The sequence below is a fragment of the Vespula vulgaris genome, chromosome 17, assembly GCF_905475345.1.
Source record: "Vespula vulgaris chromosome 17, iyVesVulg1.1, whole genome shotgun sequence".
Taxonomy (NCBI): Eukaryota; Metazoa; Arthropoda; class Insecta; order Hymenoptera; family Vespidae; genus Vespula; species Vespula vulgaris.
The window spans coordinates 1,228,537-1,256,119 of record NC_066602.1 but is presented as its reverse complement, the minus strand read 5'-3'; the positions used below and the strand labels follow the sequence as shown (position 1 = coordinate 1,256,119).

The following is a 27,583-nucleotide window of genomic DNA, read 5'->3' as shown; positions in this document are numbered from 1 at the left end:
TATTACAAAGCTTCATTCATATGGTGGTACGAGGATACGGAATATACGTTATTGAAAGGATTCAAAGTAAGTGGCTTTAGATAGAGGATATAATGGAGTGTTATGGGAAAGATTCATCGTAGGGTTGTTTGTCGTTGCAAAGGGAATCTGGATTCAAATGGAACTGAAATGGTATTCAGGCAGCTTTATCATTGAAAATGATCAAAGCTGCATATACGATCAAAGTATTCATTGTTCTTCGGGATAATAACGTTAGCCTGGACACGCTTTTAAATTATGCGTTAATATGTAGTGTACGTTTATCTCACCGTGTCATCGTTATACCGTCAGTTTATATTATTATTCAATATAATTAAAAAGAGAAGAAGTGTTTGGTTCAATGTTCCAAATTATTTGTCAGAATATTCACGTTATGTACTTAAAAATAATGTATAATGTACGTTTTTCAGAAATATAGGTATTTGGACGAACTAAATTATTACGTAGCGCAAATATCTTACGATTGAGATTTAATGAAAATGCATGCATACGTTACGTTCTTCCATACGTATCGTCGTGTACGTTCGTGTTAAACAATTTGTTATTATCTTTCTCCACACACTTACGCTCTTATATTCTCTCATCCGCGCTAGGGCATGTAAGCGGGAATATGTCCGCGGTTCTGTGGGTGTGCGTGCGTATATCTCCTCGCTTATTTTGACGAAAGGTATTTTTTCAAAAGAAGAAAGATATTTTGTCGTTCGTTCTCCTGTCATTAAACTAAGCAGGCAATGCGATAATACGATTAGCAGTGTATTTCAATTAGCTATTTAGCTGCATTAATTAATTAGCAGATCGATGTACCACAACTAATTTAGTTCTTTCATACGAAGGAATACTTTTTCCGAAAAATTAATTCCCGATAGGAAAATTTCAAAGAACGATCCACTTATACTGCCAATTATCTAATATATCATATATTCCAAACTAATTAGTTCCTCGGAAAATGTTATCTTAATCGATTCGTTTATTTCTCATTACGTATAACCCAGTATAGCAACGACATACTTATATATCTAGTAACATAATATTTCTAATTTATTCAGCATTTTCCTAATGTTTTACTCGGATGATTAAATATCTCGATAAGCGTACATATAATAAACATTTACATAATATTTCCCTAACATAGTAAAGATCTATTATACTTCTTTCTAGCCATCGTTATTCGGTCAACCGATTTACATCGCACAAATCATCAGTTATAAATATTGTAGGAAGAGATTTTCCCAGAGATTACTATTCCTTTTAAATACAATATTCTGAATTCTACTTTCTTGGTAATGTCAACATTCTCTTCGCACAAAATAAATAAATATGAATAATTAAATGCCAAAAAAATTTTCCTCATCGGAAAGTGGATAAACGCAATTCGATTTTTACATCGTGAAATGATCGAAAAGATATGAGTATGGAGAATCACATGGGGAATCAAATGGAGAAAAAAGAATCAAGAAGAAAAAACAGAGATAAAAGCAAACAGAAATCTTCCTTTTACGCTAATATCGATCCAGAACTGTTGGTAACATTGTGAAGAGATAATTGGGGATCGTGAAAATATGAAAAAGAGGGGATTAAACGAAACAGCGCATGCTCGAGTCAATATAAAAGATGTTAGGAGCTGTCCGCGGAAGTTGAATAAACTATTTATTCTGTTTCGAATCATCCTACAAGCATCTTCCTGGAGGTTTCAAGAGAGGGACGAATTAGAATAATATGTAAGTTCCTGTCCATCGCGATAATGTTACTTATCTGGAAGATTATAAAAAACGCGCTATCGGTTAGTGAAATCCTATTTGAATTTTATGCTACTTGATATTAACGCATTATACTATATTTTATACAATTTTGTGTTCAATACTACGATATACCGTTTTATAATATACTATAGAAAGTTGTATAGTTTATCATTTTCTTGCACTATATATTATATCTAGTAATTTGTCTTGGGTATATTATTGTATAATATTAACCAGAGGAAATATTATAATTTGCGTTATTTGAACTAAAGCTTAGTGAATTGTTTGGAATAATATAAATATCCCTTGGAATGTTAATATTTGAGTCTCCTTTTCTAATTATCGGCTTGTAAAACTGTGTTTCGATCTATCAATCGTAATGCGTTATTAAGTACTATTTGTTTTCTTACAGATAGTCCTGCAAGGCGTAATTATTAATCGAGTTAAAACTATTTGTGCTAGTACTTGGTAAGTTCATTACATTCTGTTAAAAATTAGTTTATATATTTTCTCTTTTCTTTTGAATGAAATTTATGAATGAAATTTTCTCTATTCTTTTCAGATGGTAGACTGATTCGATATATACGTAAATACATGCATATATATACACACATATATATATATTTCACCGCACTGTGTACTTTGTATGTACTAAAGTCTAATGTTCATGTTTATATTTATTTATATATTTGCCTATAAACTGATATACTCTTTATATATTTCTGAGAATCATATGGATATAGATAAATGTATAAATAAATAAGCTCATAATTTGCCTTCAATACGTATAACATAAGCAGTGCGTTGTAAAATATATATACATATATGTATGTATATATATATAGACGTATGTGTATACATATATGTCATACGAATATCAGTAAACCACGGATGTAAAATTAAAAAGAAAATTGAAAAATAAGTCAAAATAAAAAATGAAGTTAATATTAAAGAAAAAAAGAGACATCGAGAAAAGAAGCAAGCTTATATGTATTAGGTAAGTGGACTCATTCTCAATTTCATATTTTCCTATATTTGTGTATATTGGCATAGATGGATCCTCCATTTTTGATAAATACGTGCTTCTTCTAAATATGGAGACAAAATTTAACAGAAAAACAAGAAACTAAAAGCTATTCGACAAAAGTTAGAGCAATTAACATTTAATGGACACGGTAACGAGTCCAGAGCGACGAAACTCCAAGAAAGAAAAGATGATTAGCATACAAACCGTAATATCTGAAAATTGGCCGCATATTTGAAATCGATTTTGGGAATCACCCGATACATTTTTCAAGTTCTTGATAAGTAGAATCATACTTGAATTTTATAATATTTAATGCGAGGATCCATTATCATAAGATTCTGTTCCAAATTGCATGCTATACACAATAGGATAATTTTATATATCTATCTAGGAGTTTATATTACTGACGTTATGTTATGCCCTATTTTATACAAGTTCATATCCAATACTACGATAATATGTTTTATGGTAGATTATAGAAAATTGCATAGTTTCTTACTATTTTTTCATGCTATGGTTAACTGATCTTTGTTATTATTACTTACTATATTTTACCAGTGATTGATATTTTACTTGTTGCATAATTTTGAATTATTGTATAAAATTAAACTGAGAAGGAAGCGTAATTAGGGTTGTCGGGTATTTCTTTTTAGACTTTTATACGAACCAATCGAATAATCGTTTATGGATCCAACTGTTGCACACGTGTTGGATATTTCGTGATATTATTCCGTATTTGGTATTTCGGTGATACTATCGATTGACGAGTCAAACATATCAGTTGAGTTGCTTGTCTGAAACCAGTTGTATTGCTTTGCCGGTCAGTTAACCAATTAGAATAGAGATACATGATTCCATATTTTTCTAATTATAGGGTTGTCATAAAAGTGTGTTTCAATCTATGAATCGTAATGCCTCATTAAGTACTACCTGTTTTCTTACAAATAGTTCTAAAAGTTCTAATTACAAATGGAAGCAGAATTGTATTCGCTAATACTTAGTAAGTTCATTACATTCTGTTTAAAATTAATTTATATATTTTCTCTTTTATCTACTACGTTTCTGAATGGAATTTTCTTTATTCTTTTCAGTCGAAAGGCGCATTCGATACATCTATTATTATATATATGTATCGATTTATATTTATATATATGTTCACTTATGCATCTGTTTTTTCTATAATGCCTTACTTACGATGTATATATTAGAGGCAAACTACGAGCGCATATATTTATATTTTTATCTATTATTTCGTGAATTATCTGTGCCGTCTTAATAATTAAGAAGGATGTAAATAGATGGAAGTTGAAAAAGAAAATTGAAAGATAAGAAAGTGAAAATAGATATTTAAATTCAAGAAGAAAAGAAGCGAACGAGTGTGCATTAGGAAAGTGAATCAGTTGATATCGAATTCATATTTTCATATAGTTGTTTAGGATGCATCATTTGTAATTAAATTTTTGATAAATATTTACTTCTTCGGAATATGAAGACAAAATTGACCGAAAAAAAAGAATAAAATTAAAAGCTAATCGACAAAACTTGAAGCAATTTATTTTTAATCGAGGCAACATCGTGTCCAGACAAAACTCTAAGAAAGAAAAGATAATTAGCATGAACATTGGCTACATAATTGGATTCGGTAATGGGATTCGATGATATTTTTCTTTATGTTCTTGATAAGTTACATCTTATTTAAGTTTTTGAATAACCAACGCGAAGATTCATTTTCATAAGATTTTGCTCTTTATATTGCATGCTATAAACAATAGGATAATTTTATATACCTATCTATGAGTTTATATAAGTGGCGTTATGTTATGCCCTAAAAGTTCTAATTATAAATGGAGGCAGAATTATATTCGCTAATACTTCGAAAGTTATGCAGCCAATGTTCATGCTAATTATCTTTTCTTTCTTAGAGTTTTGTCTGAACACGATGTTGCCTCGATTAAAAATAAATTGCTTCAAGTTTTGTCGATTAGCTTTTAATTTTATTCTTTTTTTTTCGGTCAATTTTGTCTTCATATTCCGAAGAAGTAAATATTTATCAAAAATTTAATTACAAATAATCCATCCTAAACAACTATATGAAAATATGAATTCGATATCAACTGATTCACTTTCCTAATGCACACTCGTTCGCTTCTTTTCTTCTTGAATTTAAATATCTATTTTCACTTTCTTATCTTTCAATTTTCTTTTTCAACTTCCATCTATTTACATCCTTCTTAATTATTAAGACGGCACAGATAATTCACGAAATAATAGATAAAAATATAAATATATGCGCTCGTAGTTTGCCTCTAATATATACATCGTAAGTAAGGCATTATAGAAAAAACAGATGGATAAGTGAACATATATATAAATATAAATCGATACATATATATAATAATAGATGTATCGAATGCGCCTTTCGACTGAAAAGAATAAAGAAAATTCCATTCAGAAACGTAGTAGATAAAAGAGAAAATATTTATAATAATTTTAAACAGAATGTAATGAACTTCCTAAGTATTAGCGAATATAAATCTGCCTCCATTTATAATTAGAACTTTTAGGGCATAACATAACGCCATTAACATAAACTCATAGATAGATATATAAAATTATCCTATTGCCTATAGCATGCAATATAAAGAACAAAATCTTATGAAAATGATTTCAATACAAGTTCATATCTAATACTACGATATATTGTTTTATAGAAGATTATAGAAAATTGCGTAGTTTCTTATTATTTTTTAATGCTGTGGTTAATTTATTTTTATTATTATTATATACTATATTTTACCAGTGATTGATATTTTACTTGTAGCATAATTTTGAATTATTTTATAAAATTAAAACGAGGAGGAAGCGTAATAAGGGTTATCGGAATTAGGATATTTCATTTTAGACATTTATACGAACCAATCGGATAATCGTATATGGAGCCAACTGTTGCACATGTGCTTGGTATCTCGCGTTACTACTCCGTATTTCCTGTCTCAGTGGTACTACCTGTTGACGAGTCCAACAAACTAAGTGGTTTGCCAGGAATAGAATATACTCGTCCTAGCCATTAATATTCCTCTTTAATACTTGTCTGAAACTAGTAATTGCTTGTTTGCCGGGCAGCTAATCAATTAGAATAGAGATGCATGAGTCCATGATAAGAATACAAAGAGATGAACGTAGAGACGAGTTGTCTTCGAGACACATATCCGGTTTCGTTTGCTTTTGCGATCAAACCTATTAGTTTTTGTTTTTCATCCATTTGATTGAAACGAAAGTTCATTTGAGAATGTTTTAAGGAGATTCTGACATTTTTTCTGATAAAAATAAAATTCTGAATATGGATCCTAATTTTTAAATAAATAATTAGGATGCTGAGAAAATATAGTAAAAGATTAATTGAACATTTTTCATATTTTCAGAAAACTCTGAAGTGTGTTTAACAGAATAAAATATCAAGAGGATAGAAATATACACGTCCAGGAGAGTCGAGCACATAATTCAAGGAACCATTAAAGAGGAATATTAATGGCTACGACGAGTATATTCTATTCCTGGCAATCTGCTGTAAGTAATTCTTCATTTTCTTGATTAGCGGCGAGTAATAATTATAATAGAAATATTTGTGAAAATTCTGCTTTAAATTTCTAATTTGATCGTATCATATTCTTATTGCTTTGGAGACAATGGCCATAGAAATTGGTTTCCCATATTAAGTTGCATAAAACCAAAGAACTGTAACACTTCTGATCCTGATGATATAGACGTCCGTGTATTATAAAGGAAACTTTTTTATATAATTATAATTATATTATATTTTATTTTATATAATTTTCTACTAATAGAAACAAAAAGCAATGAAGTGTGTAAAAGAAGAAAGCTTGTCATAAATATCTAATCTATATATCAATCTATCGTAATCATTGAAATGCATTAAAAGATGTTGATCCTCAATCTTGTAGGCATCTATGCAAATTCTCGGAAGACTCAAATGAAAAACAATATGCAATCAACTTAAAAATGACTACCGAAGATAGCTCTATGTCCCTCTATTAATAATTACGTCTTTTGCAACTGACTGTATAAAAAAATAACCCTCGACCAAACATTCAGGTTGATAGGTCGAAACAAAATATTCAAATATGAGAGCATCTTGTTTAAATTGATATGTATGATACACAATCGATTATCGCGACTGATTGGTGGCTTATATATTATTTTGGATTTTCTTTCATTTGAGTCTTCCGAGAATTTGCATTGAAGCCTACAAGATTGAGGATCAACATCTTGTAATGCATTCCAATAGATACGATAGATTAATATATAGATAGATTTAACGCGATAGATTGAAATATTTAATAAATTTATTTCTACTATTTTTCCTACTCATTTTTTCTACTCTTTTTATTATTAATTCGAAACTATCGTAGAGGATAATTCTTTTTTTAATTTTCATTCATGCGTTTCTTTTTGATTATTTCTCTGCCTTTGTATCCTCCTATGAATCATTCTGCATATTCATATCCTTTCGATCATTTTACTTTGTAAATATCTAATTTTGTTTATCCCGTTTTGGGGCAGTGACCTTTTTGTGGTATTTGGTTATTCAAATTTATTTATTTTTCGTAAAGAGAATATTGACATTACCAAGAAAGTAGAATCAGAAAATTCTATTCAGAAGGAAAGATTATTTCATGGAAAGGCTATCTTCCTAAAACATTTATAATTTATACTTTTATATTTTATGAAGAAGAAGTACGTTCACAACGGTCTGGATGCTTATCTAGCCTGCTTAAAGAGAGCGATGAATTTTTTAGCGATTGTTTGTAATAGTACATGAGTATGCCTCGTACGATATAGTGATATTTGATGAAGTAAACGAGTATTCATAAAACAGGAGGGAAAGAGATTTTCAAAGCTGAGCTCACTTCGTATTGAAACTTCGAGTAGTATAAATAGATCCCTCGACTAATTAGTCAGGAAACCAGGAAAGTATTATATTATTGTTATGTATCATTCCGTGATGTCGTAATATACAATTTGAGACTACCAATCCATTTACTTACTTATTTCTTTTTCATTAAGAGAATCGCAAAATTTCCAAACACGAGTGAGTTTCGTGCTATAAGTAATACCGAAGAGGAATTCCATTTACACGGTGAGAAAAAAATGAATATTAATTCGGAAGAAAACGATAGAAGTGATAGTGATGACATCCAACAAGAAAACGGAGAGATCTCATACATAACGCGAGGGATGATAATGTTGGAAAAGAATCGTGAAAAATTATAAAGGACAAAATTTTGCTCTTTTTTGCAAAAATATATGATCCTTCACGTCTACAAATTTCCCTGTTAACGAGTATTGATCGGAATTTAACGATCTGTGCGTACGCAAAACCTTCCCGCGTACCTATCGTCAAGCACCATGATATTAAACGATGCATTGTTGTTCCTCTCCGTGCGCGCTTTTCAAGTGCAGCTCGAATGGACGGGAATAAGTGGGCGTTTCTGCGTACATCACTTCTCTTATTTTAAAAACAAGAAAGGTATTTTTTCATGAGTTTCCCTCTCATCAAACGAAGCAGACAATTCGATAATAAGATTAGCTGTATAATTCAATTATCCATTTAGCTATATCATGCAGTTACCTGGATAATTTGGACGTCAATGTACCACGACTGATTTAATTTTTCTATATGAACCGAAACACTTTCCTAGAAATTTACTCCCTATTAAAGAATGCAAAAAAATAATCCTAATTATCTAATGTTTCGTATATTATGTTCCAAATCAAATTGTTCCTAAGAAAATAATCCATTACTCTGCAAAATAAGTAATCGTGCTATCAAACGATGAATCTAAATAGGTAATGTAATTATAGAGCTAATCTCCAATTATATGAAGGTAAAATAGGGGTTGTTCGCATAAACGCACGCAGGACCGCTCACTCATCCCCGGCTACTCGAACCGCCGCAGATAGCCGTGCACTTGAGGGAGATAATACCGAAAGGTTTGAAACGAAGGTATTTCTCGATAAGTATGGGAGAACGTATTAAAAACAGATACTTTGTGCTACCGAATTCTTCGTCCAAATTTCAATATTTAAGAAAAACGCTAATTAAATATTACGAATATTCTATAAGTACATGTCGTGAGTGTTATGAGAAATAATATCAAATACAGAATTCAGCATTTCTCCTTTCTTAATAATATCGAATGCTTACTTAATTTGAATCGATGGAATAAAAATCACGTGAACGTGGATTTTCCATTTCACGTATAATTTAAAAGTATTTCCCTGTTAACAGTGAATCCTTTGATCGTCCCTGTATGTTAAATTATTATGTATGATATACTTCCCTCAGTTTCATTTCAATTCCTATTTGATCCTGGCCCTGCGTGGAAGGTCGACAAATCGATCTCAGTACAGTCGCTTATAGCCTACAGCTAAAGCCGCTCACGTTTGGATCCTTTGAAGAAGGTAAATCCCAACCATTTCCTCGTACCACCGTTCCAGACTTTATAAAACAATGCCATATTGGTTTTTCCAAATTTCGTCGGAAAGACACAAATGTTCTTTTTCCTTTTTCCGTTTCCTAGGTATTCTCAATCACATAATGCACGCAAGAGCAGTAGCTAATGATGTTCCTTCTTCAGTTCGAATTTCCAACTTCTTGGACCACTCTTCTGCTTTCACGATTCAATGCACTATATTATAAAAGACGAAATTAATATAGAAAAGTGGATAAGATACGTGGCTAGTAACTTACATCTGATATTTTCGTACCTCGTGTATTAAAATTCAATATTGATGTCGATGGTTGCTATAGTAATGCTATAGCAATAGAAACATGTTGTTTCCATAAACCAGATAATTAGGTGATTCCCTCACTAACTTGCCTACCAGATCATTTGGAAGATTTGTAATAAATTCGTGAGCAGCATCAGCTTCCTCCTCTGCTTTTATGATCTGACACATTAAATTACGAATGACATGTAACGCAAAATTCCTTGAAAAAATATTAAAACTTTTATTCCTATATTATTACTTACCTCCTCTCTTTCATGGAGCATCTTGCTTCCCATATATATAATATTTTTCATTACATTAGTTAATAAATATGTAGGTTCCTGATTTATATACACTACTACAATATTCGGGATAGCTATAGTTAAGAGACCTAATGTCCCTCTCATCAAGAGAAATACTCGCGTCGTCATCATAAAATCTGTGAAAATTTAGTAACTGATTATAAAACGTACCTATGATACAGATCTTTTATTTCATATTATACTTTCGAATAAAAAATTTATATCTTATCTCCAAAATATCTTACCATTCGATAAATACAACATTGATTGATCGACCATTTAAATATAAGATTAAAAAGGAAAACGGTTTCATTTCTTAATCTGTTTGATGGTCCGACATTCATGCTATCCATAAACGACCTATCGTCGGATATACGGAAGAGCAAGGACTGCCAAAGTAAATGTGTTTCATTTCGAATGTCGAATATTTAATAATCATGCAGTCAATTGTGCAGCTTTGCAATATTTCTAAGCTATTGAAACTGCTTTCGCTTTCGTTTAACCTGGTATATCTCTGAAATAATTTACAATTTGTAGATTAGTGAAGACAGGATAGACGTTCAATTGTTCATTGAAATTGTCGAGTCATCATAGGTAAATCGGGTCACGCGCTTCTTAGCGATATAAAGTACCTTCTCCGAGAAGCAACAAAATAATAATTAGGATGATATTGATGAAGAAAATCAGTTTCATTTCCATAATATAGAATTGAAATGTTATAACAAATCATATATTGACTCCTGACAAGTTTACCTTATACCGATAACGAACAAAAGACTAGTGAAAACGAAAAAATTGTACTGTTTGGATTGCTTGTAAGTTTCCCTTGGGACGAATGAAGTATTATATAGACGTATAGATGCTATTATTTGTCACTTACTTGCGTATTACTCGATCAAAAATTATTGAAAGGATGACTTCCGCAGAGGAGTTCCTCCACCAGACTGCCTCGTCGGATGACCGAGCTGATCTGCAAGGCAGGGCTAGATGGTAGGAGCCACTACATTTTATGCAAAGTAATCAATACTGCGTACTAGGCAACAGAAAGAACCGAAATGTCGTGGGACTGAAGGAAGTAATTTCACTATGAACTCGCATTAACTGGACAAATTATTTTCTTTTTTTGTTTCTGGTTTCTTTTTCATTCCTGTTCTTTACAATTTACAATTTTGAAATTGACTAAAGAATATTTATAATCGACTATTATTATTTTTCCCATTTTTATCGTTTAAAATATTTAGAAATAAATGTTAATATCGAGCAAGAAATATTGCTTGAAAATTTGTTTCTTAATATTACTAATTCTCTTTGCATTATTTAAGTTAACAAGCTTTCTAACTCTTTCTTTATTACACAGTGCCAAAAAATATGGATTCAGAGAAAATCATTCGCTATATTTATTTCCCTTTTCGCGTAATTCATTTGAATGGTCTTTACGCAGTTCAATCGACACCTCCTATTCCGCGGTCGAAAGAACTGAATATGATGTGAGTGGGGAGAAACGGATTTGTCCACCAATCCCTTTTAAGCCGACTTACTGTTGCCCTTTGCTGTTAACTACCATATGAAATAATCCACATTGCATAAATGCATATTGTAATAACGCTTTCGCTTCAATTAATTCATCGCGCCCTATTAATGGTTAATATTAAATGAAAAGGAATTAATTTTATTGTTGAAATTTTCTCATAATTCGAATATCTTGTGAACGTTATTACCCACACTTGGAATTTCCATTTGTCAAACGTCGACCAAAAATTTTATTTATTCAAATAATATTCTTTTCAATTTCTCTTTGCATAATAAAAATTATATAATCGGCGAAGTGATCAACATGAAAAGTATCTAATCGTCCTTAGAAATTTTCAATTTTTCCTTAAAATTCATCGACAGTGACATGATACTTTACATTACACGTCGAATTTTAAAAAATGAGAAAAAAGTACAAATCTATATATCTCATGCATGGAGAACACACATTGTATTATGCGTAATCGGTCGGTGATATTGCATTATCTAAAATTATCGACGTCTTCCAAAACTCTTCTAGTGCTTCTAGGGAATACTATATATCATCGTACTGGAATCAATAGCAAGGCATTTCCTTTTGAAACATGGACCTTGTCTCTAACTTATCCGTATTATTTTGTTCTATACCTTATTCGTCAGGTGTTTGAAATTAAACAAACAAAAAATAGGAAGAAAAAATTTATATTGGCTTTGATAACGAATGTTCTCGAAATCGATATAGTACTGTTTTACTATGCTGCTTTCGAATGGTGGTACGGGACTAGGGAATCATCCCTTCAAAGGATCGATAGGGAAGCGGCTTCAGTAAGAGGATAGAATCGATTGCGTTGGGAAAGGTTTATCGAAGGAACGTCCAACTGTTCATACGGATCATGGGTCAAAGTTGAATTTTTGCTCTAATGAGGAAACATTCCTTCGTAGAAAAGTAAGTTTCCTCGCCGATTTTCTTTGGATTATATTTTTTTGCAACTTCAGAAGGATTCAATGCAGTCGGGAAGGGCAAATAAAAATCAATAATAACGTTGATCGTATTTTTGGATATCGAACTAATATTAATTTCGATGGCAATTAGTTAGAAAATTATATATATTGTAATAATATATATTTCAATGTCGAGATTAGGGACGATAAGGAAAACCTTAGGGCGATTAATAGTGATTCCGAAAAAGAAGTTCTGCGAATCAATATTGAAGAAGAAGAAGAAGAGGATGAAGATGAAGAAGGAGATACAGGGGATGAAGTAGTAGAGGGTGAGTGTAAATATTAGGAGTCCACGCTCGCTCACGATTCAATCGACGATAGACTTTATCTCGACAACGATGATTCCATAATAAATTTAATTCTAACCAAAACGATGTTTGTCCTTGGCCGAACATTGATTTTGCAAATTTCGATTTGAATTCTAAAATTTCTAAGAAGGTGTATCGTATGAACGAAGATAAATGGATCAACGAGACCTATCGGGAATAATAAAAATAATAAGGAAAAAACAGAAAATGATATCCAGAGTAGAGACGATTATGAGAATGGAAGTTTTTATCATGGATTGAAGATTGAGCTCAGAATAATCGAATTTGAATTAAGTCAGGTTTGAATGATTAAAATATCAAAATGATTAAACCTGTAGGGAGGCTTAAAGGATTTACGGATTTGTTTCATGTTTACGTCACCTTGTCATAGTTATTCCATTAAATTAAATTGAGTAATCAGTCGATTAATTGAAAGTAGAAGAAATGTTGAATTAATTTTCTGAATCGTGTAACATCGTGTACTTAAAATATAATCAAGATATTTAATTTACGTTTAAGAGTAATTTTGTAATTTTAAAGAAACGAACTAATTTGCTACATAGCCAGGATTTTTTTGTTAGTACGTTTTAATAGGAATTTAATGAAAATGCATCTGCGTATAACGATCTCCCCTACGTATCGTCAAGTACCTTCGTATTAAAGGATTTGGTACTATTTCTGTCCGTCCGTGTGTGCTCTTATGCGCGCTTGAATGCGCCAGTTCGAGCCGAGGGAAATGAGTGTGCGGTCCTGTGAGCGCACATTTCCTATCTGATTTTGCAAATTGGAAAGGTATTTTTTCATTTGCTTTCCCCTTTTCAAACCATACAGACTATTGGACGATACGACTGGCTGTATAACTCAATTATCTTTTTAAATCCATCATTTAATTACTTGCACATTTAATTAAGTCTTCTGCAGATCGATGTGCCACGAATGTCTCAGTTCTTTCATCGTAACGACATTCATTTTCCTAAAAATTTACCTCTTATTGGAAAACTTAAATGAATGGTCCAATTGTACTTCTTCTTATCAAATACTTCTTATATTATGTTCTAAACTAGTTTGTTCCTATGGAAATATTATATTTCTGCAATCGTTTATTTCTTTTTACGTGTAACTGAGTATAGCAGTGATTTATCATATCTTTCGTAACATAATATTTAAATTTTCCGAATTATCTTCGGAATGATTTAATTTTTCAATGAGCGCACATATAATTATCTTCCCTTTTAAATACAATTTCAGAATTTTCCGGAAATATGAAAAATGTTCAGTGAATCTTTTAGTATACTTTCTAAGCGTTCTAATTACTTATTTAAATATTTGAGTCAACAAGCAGAATTTTATTTTTGTCAGAAAAATATGTCAGAAGCTCCTTCAAACTCAGAAATAAACAGTCGCTTCACGCAAGTGAAAGGTATGATATTTAAAAAAAGAAAACTAATAATATTAATCACGAAAACAAGCGATATCAGTTCGATTGCTGATACGTATCTCTCGAAGACTCTTCATTTGCCTCTTTGTATTCTCGTTCTCATTGAATCATGTATCTCCATTTTAATTGATTAACTGACACACAAAAATAATAATAAATGAAAATGAATTTTTGCGTTAATCTTAAACGGTATAAAATTCAAATATGATTTATCTATCCGAGAGCATAAAATGATATAAATGATTTCCATTATGGCGACTAATTGGGAGCTCTTATTTTATTCTGGATCACTCCTCTTAAGAAACTCTTAGAAACTTGCCTGAATGAAGATTTCGACTCCATTCAGAATAAATAGCTTATTCAACTACTCCATATAGGTAGTAAGCTCTCTAATTGTTGGAGCGTGTACTGTTTCCACTAGCTTTTTTTCGTGTATTAAAGAGGGTATCATCCCTAGTAATCCCTTCGAAATGTTCCTAATAATTTCGGATCCTTACTACCGTAAAGGGGAGATCTCTTTTACGTATTATCCTTCTTTTCTCCTTTTGATTCTTTTTTCTTCTTTTGATTCCCCCTATTTTTTTAATCATTATACGTTGTTAAATCTAATGTTACATATCTCCTTTTCGAATTTAAAGAACTGTATACCGAAGGAGGGCTAATTTCATGAAAAGGCTGTCTCTCCACAACATTTATAACTTATGTTTTGATATAATAATAATAACATTAATAAGTATAATGAATCTCTATTGTACTGGGGCAATTATTCTATCAATGTTAGATTATATATGCGCTTATTGAGAATTTGAAACATTCGGTTAATATATTCGGAAAATACGAATATCATGTTACTAGAAATATAATATAATCTCTGTTATACTCAGTTGTACGAAATAAGGAATAAAAGATTAAAGAAATATAATATTTTGCTTGGAACTAATTAGTAAGGAACATTGTATAAGAAATATTGCATAACTAGAAGTAAAATTGGATAATATTTTAAATTCTCCAATCGGGAGTAAATTTTTAGGGAAATGTAGACGTTTCTATATCAAAACTAAATTAGTGGTAAAGTAAAGTAAAAGACTTAACAGGGTAATTAAATCATCCATCTAAGTAGATTTCTAAATTATACAGGTAATCGTATTATCCAAATGTCTGCTTGGTTTTATGAGAGGAAAACAAATGAAAAAATATCTTTCTCATTTTCAAGATACGAGAGGAATCATAGGCACACACGCCCATAGCATCGCCCAATCATCCCATCTGCTTTAATACGATCCCGCACGCGCAAAAGTACGCACACGGATGGAGAGAGACCATAATAATTGTACAGTATGAAGGTATTTAACGATAAGTTTGGGAGAACATTTTACCTGCAAATCATTTACCTCGAATCAATCGTTAAAATGAGAATTCGAGCTATGCAGCAAATTAAGTGCTCCATATCCCTATATTACTGCACGTTTACATTAAATATTATGAATTTTATTTAAGCACGTATTGTATATATTATGCTAATCTATTTGGAGCATTGAATTAAACGTTTCTTTTCTTTTAAATTACATTAAATAATTATATAATCCAACTATGATAATCAGTTTAATAATTAGTTTAATAAATAGTTTGAAGAATTATTTAAACCGGTATAACGTTGACAGGATGACGTAAACGTACACTGAATATTCGACGCATAATTTAAAAGTGTTCCCTGGCTAACACCGAAATACGGTGAAGCTTTTGATCGTCCCTACGCGTTGAAATATTTTGCAAAATATTCCTCCCTCATGTTCATTTCAAATCTCTTTGATCAATGTTCCGCGTGCAACGTCGGACGACCCTTCAATAAATCTATCCGTCGATAAATGTATATTCATCGAGAAATTCATTTCTCCCCAATCCATATTCAAATAAGCCTTTCCGAGTCGTTGGATCGCGTAATAGGAAATTTTGATTGACTTACGTAAATGGTGTCCAAATAAAATACGTAAAAGAGATAAAGATGATATTAGGAGAAAAAAAGTGACAAATGATTTTATATGAATCCATATTCTTTACTAATGCGTTATAAAAAAAGACAGATGTGTAAAAAAGAGATTGTTATCTTAAGTAATAGAAAAAGAACAGAAAATAATTTTACAAGAAAAACCGTCAAACAATGTTCTTTGCAGCAAATTAATTCTTATTGATACATATTCTTAACGACCAAAACAGGAAGAAACATATTTGGCAATTTTCAGAATTCTTTAATTAATTTCTAATTTCAAATTGTACAGAGAAAGAGGGAAAAAAAGAAACGACAGAAAAGCATAGGAGAAAAGGGATAATGATACATCCAATTAATAGAGATCATTAGAGAAATTCATTTCCTCGTAGCTTAGGACCATCTTGTTTCTTTCGAAATATTGATTAATCTACGCCAAGTGTAACAACCCTGTGCAGAGGGCGCCCTCGTGGTTGTTTGACTAACAACCCAAAGCGATGTGCGAGGTATAAATACCGCCGTTCGGCGGACGGGGATGAAGTTGCAGGTCATTCCTTCGGTGGTTGTCGAACCAGTAATACGCGAGCGAGTGTGGTACTACAAATATTCGTTCGTGCATACTTCATACGTTTCAGAGATCCGTTATACAAGTAATTCAGGCGGTGGAAACAATTTCTTCATTCTTACTGGTCATTTGCTTATACTATCAATGTAACGTAAATTTGTTAGTAGTCATGAGTTTGTGATTTATTATAAAATTTCAAGTATACCTTATGGAAATGAAAGTGATTTTCGTGATCAATACTATATAAACTATTGTTTGCTGCATTATGGAAAAGGTACTTTATATCGCTTAAAAGGATGTAGCAAAATTTATTTTTGAGTTAGATGAACTATTGCAATTATATGCAATTAGATGAACAATTGAATGGCTACCGTAAGTCTTAAATAATCTACGAATTTTATATTGTTTCAGAAATATACTAAACTAACCGAAGACGAAAGCAGTTCCAATAGCTTGGATGTATTGCAAAGGAGCCGAACTGACTTATATTTGAATTGTAATTCCAAAGAAGAACAACGCTCCACCAGATAATAAAACATTGCACATCCAAAGTGAAACACATTTCCGTTGACACTTTCTGTTCCTCCGTACATCCGACGATACGTCTTACATGGATAGTACAAATGCCAGACCATCAACGAGATTAATATATGGAAACATTTTCCTTTTTACATTTATGTTTAAATGGAAAATCAATCAATGCTGTGTTTATTTAATGGTAAGATATTTTAGAGGTAAGATAAATTTTTTATTCTAAAATGTAATGTGGAATGTAAAATCTATATCATATCTATTTATTTTATAATAATTTATTGAATATTTTCGTAGATTATATGCAGCCGAAGAAAGTATTATTATTTATAAGTGAATTTATCTCAAATATTCTAAATGGTATGAATCCCAAATTGGAGTAATTATCCGGTAACTTCTATAATATGGAAATGGTATTTTCTAATAAATCTTATACAAATATAGTGCTAAATTTAAAGAATATTAATGGAATAATAGAATGATTAGTGATAAAGATGTTTCAATCGTTTCTATTATTTGTAAAGCTGTTGTTTGGCACGTATGATAGCTAGGGATTATTTATCGTATGAGACACACTTGCGTATTACTGGGTCGAAAATCACGGAAGGAATGACTTACCCTAGTTAAATTGGTCACGTCATAACGATAGAAGACCAAGCTTCCTAGATTCTAATTCTCTAACTAGAACGCATGGGGATAAATATTTCCCCTCTCCTATAGTTACGTAATTATATTTGTATCTTTATGTAAATATTATACTCTATGTCTCGTTACATTTATGGTTTCCTAATATTACCTTCCCCTCTTTCCCGTGTTTCCCCACCGAGAGAACCACTGAGTTAGTCAATAAAGAAATGGTCAAATAAACAAGTTATATAAAAAGTATATCAGTCGATTTTACGAAGAAGAGCTTCGTTCACAACAGTCTGAGAGCTTTTCTAAACCACTTAAAGAGAGTAATAAGGACTTGTCTGCAATGGTACGCGAGTACGCCTCGTACGATGCAGCGATATTTGATGGAGTGAACAAGCAATCATGAAACACAGGAGAGATTTGCGAAGCTGTACTCGTTTCGTATCGAAACTTCTAGTGAAACAGATTGCTCCCTAGACAAATAAGCCAGAAAATCAGAGACGTAATACTCTTTTGGTACATATCGTTTCGTGATATCGTAATATACATTTTGAGACTACCAACGCTTTTAATTACTCATTTCTTTTTCATTAAGAGAATGGCAAAATTTCCAAACACGAGTTAGTTTCGTGTCATAAGTAATATCGCAGGAGAACTTTGGATTCAAGACAAATATTAATACAGACATGTTAGAAAAAAAAATATATTAATCGGGAAAAAAATATAAAAAATATAAAACGACAGCAGTAATACTGATGTCATGTAATAATAAAACGGAAAGACCTCACACCTAATGCTAGGGATGATAATGTTGGAAAAGAATTGATTCAACATTTATCGCAGACATCATAGAAAATTATAATGGGCAAAATGGTGATTTTTTTTGCAAAACTATCTGATCCTCCTTGTCTACAAATTTCCTTGTTAACGGGTATCGATCGGCATTTAACGATTTGCTCGTTGAGGATTACCTTCTCTCCTACCTTTCGTCCAGCACCATCATATTGAACGATTTATTACTACCTCTCTCCGTGCACATGCGCGTTTACGTGCTCCAGTCAAGTGGACGGTAATGAGTGTGCCTGTTGCGTACATCTCGTCTCTTATTTTGAAAACAAGGATAGTATTTTTTCATTAGTTCTCCCCTCATCAAACCAAGCAGACAATGCGATAACACGATTAGCGGTATAATTCAATTATCTATTTAGCTGTATGATTTCATTTGTCTTTTGCGGATCGATATACCACGGCTGGTATGAATCTTCCGTATGAACGGGTAAATTGTTCTAGAAAGTTACTCCCTATTGGAGAATGCAAAACAATAATCCCATTATACTTCTAATTATCTAATATTTCGTATATCATGTTCCAAATCAATTGGTTCCTAAGAATATAGGCTATTGCTCTGCAAAATAAGCAAGCGTGCTATCAAACAATGAAGCTAAATAGGCAACTGAATAATACAGCCAATCTCCTATTGTTCGCTTGGTCTGATGACAGGAAAATAAATGAAAAAATACTCTCCTTATTGTCAAAATAAGACAGGAGTTCTACGTACACACGCACACTCAATGCCAGCCACTCGATCTTACGCGGATAGACGCGCACCGGAGCACACGTACATGCAGAGAGATAATGGAGAAAGGTTTAAACGAAGGTACTTGACGATAAATATGGGAGAACGTATTACGGACATCCACTATAACGAAATTCCTTTCATAACATACTAAATGGGTAATTAGCGCAACGCACCAAATTATTTCGTCCAAATTTCAATATTTAAGAAAAACGCTAATTAAATATTACGAATATTTTTTATGTATATGTTGCGAATGTTACGGCAAACAGTTTGAAATATAGAATTCAATACTTCTCCCATTTAATTATTTCGAATGGTTACTTAATTTAAATCGATGGAATAACAATGACGTGACGTGGACTTTCTATTTCACGTTTAATTTAAAAGTATTCCCCTGCTAATGGGATTACTTTGAAAAAAGATGAATCTTTTGATCGTCCCTGTCTGTTCAATTATTTTGTATGATAAACGTCCCTCAGTTTCATTTTAATTCCCCTGTGATCCTTGCCCCACGTGGAACGTCGGACGGCTCATCGACAAATCTTTTTGAGCACAATCGCTTATACCCTCCAACTGAAGCAGCTCACGGTTAGATGCTTTGAAGAAGAAAGATCCTTCCCATTTCCCCGTACCAGGCTTCCAAGCTTTATAAAACAGCGCCATATTGATCTTTCGAAACTTCGTCGTCAAGCAAGTATGTATTTTCTTCTTTTTCCTCTTCCAAGGTATTCACAATCACATAATGCATACATGAACAATAGCTAACGATGTTCCTTCCTTTGTTAGAATTTTCAACTGCCTCTTGAAACACTCTTCTGCTTCAATATGCTCGAATAATGTTCCACTATAGAAATATTCTAGTCGCCATGATAAAATATCTGTAAAAATTCAATAAATTATTCTACAATATACTTATGATACAGATTTTATATTCCATATTATACTTTAAAATAAAAAAATTATATATTATCTCTAAAATATCTCAACATTCGATAAAGACAGCACTGTTGGATTTACCATTTAAATATAAGTCTGAAGAGGTAAACGTTTCCATTTCCTACGCTCGTTGACTTTCGGACATTTCTACTAGCCAAGTAGAACGAATCGTCGGATGTGAGGAAGAACAGGAAGTACCAATTGAAGAGTGTATCATTTTGGATGTCAAATGTTTAATGATCACATTGGGCTTAGTTGAAATCCATATATCTTCTTTGGACGTAATTAGAATCCAGATATCGTTTAATACGGATCCTCTGCAATACTTCCCAGAAATTGGAATTGCTTTTGCCTTCGGTTAGTCTCGTATACCTCTGACATAATTTAAATTTCGTAAATTAGTTACGACTTAGAATAGACATTCAATTGTTCATTTAAATATGCAGCCATCGAAGGTTAATTGGGTTACGCCCATTTAAGTCAGATAAAGTATCTTCTCCGAAAAGCAACAAAATAATAATTAGGATGGCATTGATCACGAAAATCAGTTTCATTACCACAATAGAAATGAAATTTTATAATAAATTATATACTAATGACTACTGATAAATTTACTTTATATCGATAACGAACAAAAGACTAGGGAGACTGAAGAAATTGTTAGTACTGTTTAAACTGCTTGTAAGTTTCTTTTGAAACGTAAGAAATATATATGCGATAATTTTATCACTTACTTGCGTATTACTCCTTCAAAAATTATTGAAAGGATGACTTCTGCAGGAGAATTTCTTCCGAATATCGCCATATCGGGTGACTAGTTAATTTCTGAGGCGTGGCTCGGTGGAAGGAGTTATTATATTCTATGCAGTTAATCAATACCACGTATTCTGTGATAGAAAGAGCCGAAATGTCGTGGGTCGGAAGTAAGTAAGCAAAATTTCTCGATGATACTTCCATTAACTGGACAAATTATTTTTCTTTTTTCGTTTCTGGTCTTTTCTTTTTTTCACACCTTCTGTTCTTTACAATTTACTATTAGAAATTAACTAAAGAATTTTGATAATCGACTATTAATATTTTTCTCTGTTTTATCGTTTAAAATATTTAAAAATATATATTAATATCAAACAAGAAATATTGCTTGTAAATTTGTTTCGTAATATTACCTTCTGTTTTCTTCGTATTATTTAAGTTTACAAGCTTCTCTCTTTCTTTATTATATAGTGAAAAAGAATATAGATTTACAGAAAATTATTCGTTATACATATTTTCCTTTTCGCATTATTGATTTGTATACGTTTTACGCCAGTCAATCAAAACTTCTTATTCCGCGATCGAATGTTCCGTAAGAGATGAGAGTAGGGGGAAACAGGTTTGTGGGCCAATCTCTTTCAATTCGCGTGACTGTTGCCATTTCCTATTGACTCCCATATCTAATGGTCCACATTTCAGGACTTTATATTGTGATAAACGCTTCTGCTTCGATTAATTCATGGCGGCGTATCAAGCGTTAATATTAAATGAAAAGGAATTAATTTTATCGTTGCAATTTTCTCCTAACAAAAATATCTTGTAAGCGTTATTTCCCAAACTTTTTTATTTCCATCTGTCATACGTATGCCAAAGATGTTATTTATGCAAACAATATTTTTTTCGATTTCTTTTTTCCATAATAAAAAATTGTATAATCGGCGAAGTGATCAGAATGAGAAGTATCTAGTCGTCCTTTGAAATTTTCAATTGTTCATTACAGTTCATCGACAGTGACAGGAAACTTCACATTATAGGCACAATTTTAAAAAATGGGGAAAAAATACATATCCATATATCTCATGCATGCAGAGCACACATTGAATTACAGATAGATCGGAGATATTGTATTGTCTAAAATTCTCAACGTCTTTCAAAATTTCTCTAGTGCTTGTAGGGAATACCATAAATGATCGTGCAGATATCAATAGCAAGACATTTCCTTTTGAAACATCGTTCTTCTCTCTAACTTACTCGTAATACCATCTTTTATACCGTTCTCGTTAGGTGATCGATAATAACCAGAAAGAGAAATAGGAAGACAACATTTTTAAAGGTCATGACGACGAACCTTCTCGATTCCGATGTAGTATTGTTTTACAAAGCTCGAACGGTGGTAGGGAGTTAGGAAATATCTCCTTTCAAAGGATCCAAAGGTAAGCTGCTTCGTTAAGAGGATATAATCGATTGCGTTCAGAAGGTTCGTCGAAGAGACGTCCGACGGTACACACAGATCGTGGGTCAAAGTGGAATGTTTTCTCTAATGGGGATATATTCCTTCGTAGAAAAGAAGATTTCATTCCGGAATCCTCTTTCATTTCATCTTGTTCCGTCTTCAGAAGGATGCAACGCAGTCGAGAAGGGAAAATAAGGATCTACAATAACGTTGACCGTGTCTTTGTATATCGAACTAATGTTAATTTGGATAGCAATTGGCTAGAAAATTATATGTACCGTAATAATGATTATTTCAATGCCGTTCGGGTGTTTGGGAACGATAAAGAAAATCTCACGGCGATTCTCAAGGATACCAAAAAGGAAGTTCTGCGAATCAATTTTGAAGAAAATGGTGATACACGGGATGAAGAAGGCGAAGGTGGCGATAAAGGTGAGTCACATTTCGATATAGGTCGAATTTCTTGGAAAATAATGTCAAAAATGATAATGTTAATATATCAAAGTGAATATTCGAGCAACTTTAAATTGCTCTGTCCGCATATTTCATAGTTAATGGAATTAAACGATTTACACGGTGGTATTGAAAAAAAGTGATCCTTAAAAATTTTCGATCTCTTTGATATTTTATTTTTCTTAAACATACTTAAAAATCATCCGAAGATATTAAAAACGTTCAATTAATCTTTTAATATACTTTTTAAGATTCCCAACTATTTATCACAATATTTGAATGTATATTTATGATTTTATTTCTATCAGAAAAATACGTCAAATCTCTTTCAAACTCTCTGAAACAGACTTTCCCTTCAAGCAAGCGGAAAGTATGATAATTACAAAAAGAAAACTAATACGATTATTTACGAAAACATACGAAACCGGTTCGATTGTCGATATGTATTTCTGGAAGATTGAGTCATGTATCTCTATTCTAATTGATTAACTGACATTAAAGCCAGCAATTCAACTAGTATCAGCCAAGAAAATCAACTCACATGTTAGACTCGTCAATAGGTAGTATTAGAGTCAATAGGGAGAGCAAGCACGATATAACATCATGGAAGAGGCAACAGCTGCGGTCGGCTCTATATACGATCATACGATTAAATCGTAAAAATGTATAAACAAACATACCATAAATCCGGTAACTCTAATTATATTTTCTTTTCTGTTCAATATTATACAATAACATATCGAAGAAGAATTGCACAGTGTGAAATATAGTGTAAAATAATGATCAAAAACTATCCAACTTTCTATCGTATCTTATAAAACGGTATATCCTAGTGTTAAACACGAAATTATATAATAAGATCTGTAATGTAGCGTCTCGAATATAGATCATATATATGTATATAGAATTATGCGATTCTCTAAAACATGGTAAATGAAAAAAATCCTATGAAAATAAATTCTTGGGTCAATATTAAACGATATAAAATTGAAATATCGTTTATCTATCCGAGAGCATATTTTCTAAAATGATATAAATGATTTCCATTATCGTGACTGACTGCGAGCTTTTATATTATTCTGAACCATCTCTCTTCGGAAACTCCAAGAAACTTGTTTGAACGAGAGTATGGGCTCAATTCAGAATAAACGGCTATTCAACCACCGCATATAGGTAGTAAGCTCTCTAAATGGTGGAGCGAGCATTGTTTCCACTAATTATTTTTCGTATATTAACGAGGGTATCATCCCTAGTAATTCCTTCCAAACGTTCCCGATAATTTCGGATCCTTACTACAGTAAAGTGAACATTTCTTTTTACGTAGATGCATTCATTTCCCTTTTTGATTCTTTTCTCCTCTTTTAATTCTCCCCATTCCTTTCAGTCACTTTACTTCGTAAAAACTTAATTTTACATAACTTCTTTTGGAGGAGGGAATTTTTTTCGGTACGTAATTATTCATTCATACATATTTTTCATGACGAAATGTGTTGGCATTACGTAGAAAGTAGGATTTAAGAAACTATATTTGGAAGAAAACTAAATTTCAAGAAAATGCTGCCTTTCTACAACATTTATAACTTATATTTTGATATAATAATAGACACAATAATAATAAGTATAATAATAATAATATTAATAAGTATAATAATTATAATAAGTAAAATATACCATCCTCAGGTTCATTTCAAGTCTCTATGTCGACTGTTCAATAAATCTACCTGTCGATAAATCTATATTCATAGAGAAATTCATTTCCCCACAATCCATATCAAATGAAGCCTTTCCGCTTTGTTCAATCGCGTAATAGGAAATTCTGATTGACTTACGTAAATGGTGTCGAAATAAAATACGTAAAAGAGATAAAGATGATATTAGGGAAAAAAAGTGACGAATGATTTTGTATTAATCCATATTCTTTACTAATGCGTTTTAAAAAAAGACAGATGTGTAAAAAAGAGATTTTTATATTAAGTAATCGACAAAGAACAGAAAGTGGTATACCAAAAAAAAATTGTCAAACAGTATTATTTGCACCAAATTAATTCTCATTCGTAAATACTTTTAACGAAAAAAACAAGAAAAAACAAATTTGACAATTTTCGGAATTCTTTAATTAATTTCTAATTTCAAATTGTAAAGAAAAGGAGGGGAAAAAAGAGACGACAGAAGAACATAGAAGAGCAAGAAGAAGAATAATGATACATCCAATTAATAGAGATCAATAGAGAAATTCATTTCCTCGTAACTTATGAGCATCTTGGTTCTTTCTATATATTGATTAATCTACGTCAAGTGTAATAACCCTGTGCAAAGGGCGCTATCGTGTTCGCTGGGTTAAGAATCCAAAGCGTTGTGCGGGGTATAAATACCGTCGTTCGGAGGACGGCGATGAAGCTGCAGGTCATTCCTTCGGTGATTGTTGAACTAGTAATACGCGAGCGAGTGTGGTACAACAAATATTCGTTCGTGCATACTTCATACGTCTCAGAGATCAGTTATATAAGTATTCAGGTAGTTGAAGCACTTTCTTCATTCTTCCTAGTCATTTGTTTCAACTATCAATATAAGCTAAATCTGTTAGTAGTCATTAGTGTGTGATTTATTATAAAATTTCAAGTTTACATTATGGAAATAAAACTGATTTTCGTGATCAATGCTATCTAAATTATTGTTGTTTGCATTTCGGAAAAGGTACTTTATATCGCTTAAAAGCATGAAACAAAATTTATTTTTGAGGACAGTACAATTAGATGTACAATTCAACGGCTTCCGTAACTCTTAACTAATCTACGAATCTTACATTGTTTCAGGGATATACTAAACCAACGGAAGACGAAAGCAGTTCCAATAGCCTGGATGTATTGCAAAGGAGCCAAATTGACTTATATTTGAATTGTAATTCGAAAGAAGATACAAAAAGTTCTACTTCGCTCCACCAGATAATATAACATTGCACATCCAAAGTGAAACACATTTTCATTGACACTTTCTGTTCTTCCGTACATCCGACTATACGTCCTATATGGATGGTACAAATCAAGCCAGACCATCAACGAGATTAATATATGGAAACATTTTCCTTTTTACATTTATGTTTAAATGGAAAATCAATCAATGCTGTGTTTATTGAATGGTAAGATATTTTAGACATAAGATAAATTTTTCATTCTAAAATGTAATGTGGACTATACAATCTATATCGTATCTATATACCTTATAATAATTTATTGAATATTTTCGAAGATTTTATACAGTCGAAGAAAGTATTTTTATTTACAAGTGAATTTATCTCAAATATTCTAAATGGTATGAAACCCAAATTGGAGTAATTATCCGGTAATTTCTATAATATGGAAATGGAATTTTCTAACAAATCTTATACAAATGTAATGCTAAATTTAAAGAATATTAATGGAATAATAGAATGATTAGTGATAAAGGTGTTTCAATCGTTGCTATTATTTGTAAAGCTGTTGTTTGCCACTTATGACAGCAAGGGATTATTTCGCGTATGACGCACACTTGCGTATTACTGGGTCGAAAATCACGGAAGGAATGACTTCCCCTGGATTAGTTAATCCCACGTCGTCTCGTTAGAAGACCAAGATTCCTAGATATTAATTTTCTAGTTTGGGAATGATTAATTTCCCCTCTCCTGTAACTATGTAGTTATATTTTTATTTCCTTTATGCACTTGAAAAATTATTTCATAAAACTTGGAATCTTCTAACGAAATTGATAGTTACTTTTCTCTTTTTTAATTGCAATATGCAACATGCAAATGCAAGAAAATTATTTCACGTATAATTTAAAAGTATACTCCTGCTATCGTTATTATTTCCAAAAATTTTGAATCTTTTAATCGTCCCTGTATGTTAAATTATTTTGTATGATAAACCTCCCTCAGTTTCATTTCCATTCCCCTTCGATCCATGACCCGCATGGAACATCGTACGATCCCTTAAAAAATCATTCTACGTACAATCGCGTATACCCTCCGACTAAAGCCGCTTACGTTTGGATCCTTTGGAAGAAGAAAATCCCTCCCATTTCCTCGTACCACCGTCCGACGCTTTATAAACCAACGCCCTATTGGTCTTTCCAAACTTCGTCGTCAAGCACAAATGTTTTTTCTTCTTTTTCCTCTTCCTAGGTATTCCCAATCACATAATGCATACATGAACTATCGCTAACGATGTTCCTTCCTTGGTTAAAATTCTATCTGCATCTTGAACCGCTCTTCTAATTTCACGATCCAATGCGCTCTATTATAAAAGATGAAATTAATATAGAAAATTGGATAAGATACATGACAAGTTAATTATATCTGATCTCTTCGTACCTCGTTTATTAAAATTCAATATTGATGTCGATGGTTGCTAGAGTAATGCTCTACCAGTAGCAACATGTTTACTTCTATACGTCGGATAATTTGGTGCCTCTCTCATCAACTTGGGTTCCATATCATTTACAAGTTTTTTAATAAATTCGTGAGCAGCGTCAGCTACCTCCGCCCCTTTTACGATCTGTCACATTA

The 27,583-nt window shown here is 32.0% G+C and overlaps 3 long non-coding RNA genes across 28 annotated transcripts in view; 1 reads left to right on the top strand and 2 right to left on the bottom strand.

Moving 5' to 3' along the window:
* Positions 1-18,011, top strand: part of LOC127070103 (uncharacterized) — a 155,141-nt gene extending 137,130 nt beyond the window's left edge. For 13 of the 25 annotated variants that reach the window (XR_007784074.1, XR_007784091.1, XR_007784082.1 and 10 more), the window contains 5 exons: positions 123-2,775; positions 6,228-6,372; positions 12,552-12,679; positions 17,117-17,439; positions 17,534-18,011. This is a non-coding gene — a long non-coding RNA (uncharacterized LOC127070103). The other 12 variants (XR_007784081.1, XR_007784088.1, XR_007784075.1 and 9 more) reach the window with 12 other exon arrangements.
* LOC127070102 (uncharacterized) overlaps positions 1-27,583 on the bottom strand; it is a 162,445-nt gene that overhangs the window by 130,962 nt on the left and 3,900 nt on the right. The window lies entirely within an intron of this gene.
* LOC127070160 (uncharacterized) lies at positions 17,495-22,458 on the bottom strand. 2 transcript variants are annotated; one of them, XR_007784261.1, is made up of 4 exons: positions 21,551-22,458; positions 21,119-21,271; positions 20,466-20,758; positions 17,495-20,326 (listed from the first exon to the last, which is right to left on the bottom strand). It is a non-coding gene; the product is annotated as an uncharacterized LOC127070160 (long non-coding RNA). The 2 variants fall into 2 exon arrangements; XR_007784259.1 differs by having other exon boundaries at positions 21,119-21,244; positions 21,551-22,456.